Source organism: Populus trichocarpa, chromosome 12, assembly GCF_000002775.5.
Source record: "Populus trichocarpa isolate Nisqually-1 chromosome 12, P.trichocarpa_v4.1, whole genome shotgun sequence".
Classification (NCBI taxonomy): Eukaryota; Viridiplantae; Streptophyta; class Magnoliopsida; order Malpighiales; family Salicaceae; genus Populus; species Populus trichocarpa.
The window spans coordinates 9477656-9483252 of NC_037296.2; positions in this window are offsets into that span (position 1 = coordinate 9477656).

Here is a 5597-nt window from a genome sequence, read left to right on the forward strand (position 1 = left end):
ATGTAAGATCAATGTTCTTAAAGAAATATTTATGAAATTAGTTTTGATCATATAGTTATTAAACGTTAGTAACTAGGAACATGCAAATGTTTGTTATGAATTAATTTTTAATTTTTTGTATGTCACAGGTAAATTCTTTTGAGGAAATCAGTTTCTTAAGTTCACCGAGTTATCTATGTGAATATAATTTCAATAAAAGTTGTGATAAACTGTGTTTTTTAATAATAAAAAATTGTTGAAAGGTTGTTGAGACTTTTCTTATAAAAGAAAACAATTTACTCGTATTTTTTACATACTCGGTCAATGAAAATAAGTATAAACGCATGAGAATGTGTTAGGCGTTACAACCATATTATAACAACACATCTCAATTAATTACGCAAGAAAATCATAAGTTCTCCTCCTCTCCTTTCTTCCCCTCTAGTGGCTGTTCACCTTGCATTTGTTCTCTCTCTCTCTCTCTCTCTCTCTCTCTCTCTCTCTCTCTCTCTCTCTCTCTCTCTCTCTCTCTCTCTCTCTCTCATTGCACCCCTCCATATTCAAGACCATTTCTATCACTAATTTATGCATCAAGAATACTCAACCCACCAGAATTTCTCTTCCTTCTCTGGCTTGGCTCTTGGCCGAAACATGCCTAAGGAAGGGTTCCCTTCCTCTCTTTTATGCACTCATTTTATCTTTCAAGGCAACTTAGACTATTCTAGTCCACTTAATTTCAATCATTTCTGTATTTTCCCCAAATTTAATGTTCAAGAAGCCTAATTCCCAATTCAAGAAAATTATGAAACTTCTAATCAAATTGAAGTTAATTTCATAGAAATTGGAATTAGAACTCCTTACTTGGATGAAATCTAAGCTTTACTTCATAAAATTTAAAAGAGAATCTTAGCCTTCCTCTCCTTGCATATAGCCAACCACTCTTCCCCCTTTTTTTCTTCACAAATTCTTCACTTTTCTTCTTGTTAATTCTCCACCTAAATGTGTTTCCTCTACTTAATAATTCCAAGACTTGTGTAAGTATACTAATTTAGGTGTTTACTCCTAGGTTTGATGAAGGAAAAATATAAAAAATTCCACCCCTTCTTGATGTTGTCCAGCCAGTCATAGGAGAGAGAAGGAATGGGATATTTATAGTCTTATTTCTTTTTAATTCCATTTTGGCCCTATCTTTCTCCCTCTTTCTCAATTAAATCATTTTTTTTTGTCCTCCAAAACTAATAAATTTTATCATCATTATTATTATCATTATTATTTTTTGTAGTTACATTATTTTTGTATTTTAAAATTTTAATTTATTATAAATCCTCCTTTTTTGTATAATTTGTTCTCGGGTTTCACATTGTGTCAATCCAAAAGTATGCTCAAATAATGTAATTTGATTACACTTAAGTAGATGTGGTTGCCCATTCATTAATAGGAAGTCCAAACAAAAATTGCAATGTTCTGGAATGTTGGTGTCATCTTCTTGTGCCTAAGATAGAATGTGTTTGTCTTACGTCTCCATAACTCAATTAGTTCATGGATCAAGACATGATCAAGCTTGATATGCTTTAGGTAATTGATGTGTAAAAAACCAATTTGGAATGCATATGGTTGAATTCATTCATGTAGTTTCATATGTTTATGAGTTCGATAATAAATCGTGACCTCATCCTGCATAACCATCTAAAATATAATTATATAAATATATAATACCCTTAATGTTAATAATGAAAATAGTAACTAAAATTAAATATACTTACAATCCTAGCAAAAACATCTTTTGATTGATGTTTATCTTACAACTGCATGACAGAAGTGTCAGCGGGCCTAGTAGACATGTACTGTAACTCAAACTCTTTATGGAAATAATCTTGCTCTCCGAGAATGTCAGCATCTTAATATGACCGCCTAACATGAGAAGAAGATTCGCCACCTCACGTGCACAACACCTATTATTTGTATGACATGTGAAATTAAATAGATTTAATATAAGAGTATTTGTGTTTAATGTGAAATTAAATAGATTTAATATGCTAATGAAAAATGCCATAATATATTTTAACTTTTTTTTTGTCATACATATATTGTTGAATATGGCATGTTTTCCTATTATAGCCTATTTCATTGCACATGCCACATCTTAATGCATATGACCCTCTTTTGCATCCATGTCATTGTGCAAACGAGTAGACCTTCATCAACCATGCCCGAGTTTCCATATAGATAAGTTTGCTTCAACTTGAGGTCTTATGTAGTCAGTTCATTCTAACTCATCTGATAATGGACAGGATGTCATGCCATATACTGATATGTAGCTCTGAATCGTGTAATGATCATCAACGAGTTTCAGGATGTCATGCCCTATCATTTACCATATATGCATGTTCTGTTATTCAATTTGACTGCTTAACTGACTTTTTTTACAACACCTGATTTAATAGGGGTGTTGACCTAGAAAACTTATTGTTCAGAATCGAACAATATTGCAATATTATCTCTTGATTTATCTTTGCTCATTGTCAGCTCAACTTGAATTAATGAAGGCTAAATTATTCAATGTTGAATAAAATTATTTGTTTCACGTTTCTACTTGACCTAATAACAATTACACTTGTAATATATCAATTGTGTTAGAGTTGAAACAAGCATTGCATGAGCACTTTTCAGAAAATAATTAAATGATTCTAATGACTAAGTGATCAATCATGAGAAACAACAAAACTAGATTTAGAAGCATCTCCATATTCAAGAACATGAGGTATTATTTCATCATTAATATCATTATCAATGTCATTATCAACATCATTATCAATATTTACTATCACATTCAGGTTTAACGTCTTATCATCTTCATTGTTATTAGGCTTAGAATAGTCAAATCTATGTTGATCAGCAAATGGATTGTCAAACAAAGTATCATTAACCTTTTGTAACAAATCATCCAACAATAAATTGGTTTTCCCTCTATTAACTGACTTTGAAAGATCAGTAGATTGTGAAGCACTTTTACATATTCAACTAGAAGTTGGGAGACACAAAGATTTTGGTTTACTACTCATATACAATATCATTATGTTCAATCCATTTTGAATGAAAAAATCAATCATTATCTTAAAACTCTCATCACATACAATTGATACATGATAATAATGTTTTTCACTAATTTGACACTTCCAAGTTATTTCAACATCAATAACATTATAGTTACATCCAAGCCCCTAACAAATAGTTTATTACATTTCCGCATATGACATGCCTAAATTACTATTTAACAATAAATTGCTCTCGTCATTGTATGTGATACTACAATTCACATCAGGAATAATGTGCTACCATAATGACATAACATAAATATGTTATAATAAATTATGTAATAAACAATCGAATTTCAGTCAATCAGACGTAGTTTTAACTAAATTGCATTACTCCAATTTTAATTGCCAAAATCCATAGCAAATTCAGACAAATTCCTAAAATTTAACACAATGCATACTTGATCAAAATTAAACATTATTCATGTATCAAATCTAATTGATATTTTCATACTTAATTGCATTAAATCAAATCAAAATTCATAGCAAATTAAAACAATTCAAAGAAAATACTAAATTCAGCAACTTATCCACAACTCAACGCAACGTGTAATTTGTCAAAATTTTATCGCAATCACGCTCTATAGCATGAAATCATCAAGCATAGTACACAAAATTATTAGTTGATTTCAACCAATCCACAAAAAATCTCAAATTCGACAACTTATCCAAAATCCAACACAACACATAATTTATTGAAAAAAATAATTCATAATTAATATAACTTATTTTCATGTTCAACTCTATCAGATCAATTCTAATTAATGATAGTTCTAGCTAATTTATTACTAATTCAAAAAACCCTAAACTCAAACTAAACCATAAACAATGATTTTATTTCAACTAAATCAAACACAAATTCATAGCAATATAATATGTTTACCTTTCTTGTAGGACTAGAAAAGGAGTTGAGGCGACGGCAACAATGACAGTGGTGGATTTTAAAGAGCAAAACATCTTAGGATATGTTTGGAGACTAAACTGGGTTTGATTTTTTTGGGTGTTTTAAGGGCAAAACATAAGTGATTTGTGGGTTTTTAGAGAGAGAAAGGTTGTGGAAGTTAGTTTTGAGAGAGAGAGAGAGAGAGAGAGAGTTTCATTTATTTGTGCTCTTTGATCTGGGGAGATATTTAATTTTCACGATAAGTCACGCTTCTAAAGCGTGACAAATGTCTTGTTGCATTTGCAAATAGTGACATTTAGTAAATGTGCAACTTCTGAAGTGCAACAATATGAAAGTGTGCTATTTTACCAGAACATTCTCAAATTGTGTTATTCTGTCAGAATTTTGAGATAAATGTGCTATTTTCTTTTATAAAAAAAATTAATGTTACGATGTTATATTGTTTATATATACAATAAAGTGCCTTAATTTTTTTTCAAACTTTTTTTTCTTTTTTTTTAATTCTACCTTCCAATTTTTTTCTTTAAATTTTATCCTTATATATTTTATTGATTTTAAATGAGTAATCATAATCTATTTTGATTTATTTTCTATAAGGTTGTCTTAGTCTTAAACAAATGTCTCGGCATTTAATTGGTACTTAATTTTTACAAATATTTTTTTATTACATCATTAAATAAAAAATAGTTTTAAAAAAATAAATTTTTAAATTCAGTAGAGTCGTTGATCCAAGTCGCAGGTTTAGCGAATTAAATCGTGAAGCTCAAATTGATTCAATATGTCATTGTCTCAATATTTTTTAAAAAAACAAAAAAGATGTCATCTTAATTTTTTTTTTAAATACAAACCACACATTTACAGGTCTCAGGGTTGTTTTTGGACCGCCAAATCAACTGGGTCACCAAGAGTCAACTCTTATGGAGGTTAATTTTAAACTCAAGCTAGGCAAGGAATTGGGTGGAAAGGTTTAAAGGTTCATCCGCTGGGTTGGGTTTAATAACAATGTTCTATGGTTTCTTTTAAAAAATTTATATCTTTCAATTTTTTTCTTTTAATTGAATCATTTTTGGATTTTTTTAATCAATTTTATCCTATAATATTTGGTTAATTTTGAACTGGTATTCATAACTTGTTTTGACTTGCTTTTTATGAGGTTATCACAATCTTAAAATAATCCTGACATTTGGTTGGTGTTCAATTTTGTAAACTTCTATTTTTGTTATCGTATTATCAAGAAAAAGTTGTTAAACTAGTGGTGTCCATGATTCGGGTTGCAAGTTTTACTAGTTAAGTTGTAAAGCCCGTGTCAATCAAATATGTCACCATCTAAATATTAAAAACAAATCATCTTGGAATTTTTTTAAAGTCAAACCACACTTTTTACGGATCATCCGAGTTATCTTTAAACATGTCAAGTTGATTGAGTTACGTCAAGGCAACTCTTACACAACTTAATGGAACTCGAGCTAGGTTGGGAGTCAAGTCAAGAGTTTTTAAAGTTGACTCGCTAGGTTGGATTTATTAACAATTCCAAAAAATTCCTCGCAACCTAGATAATGTTTTTAGTATAAATAATTTTTTATCTAACTCACAATATAGCGTGAGCAAAAAAAAACTAG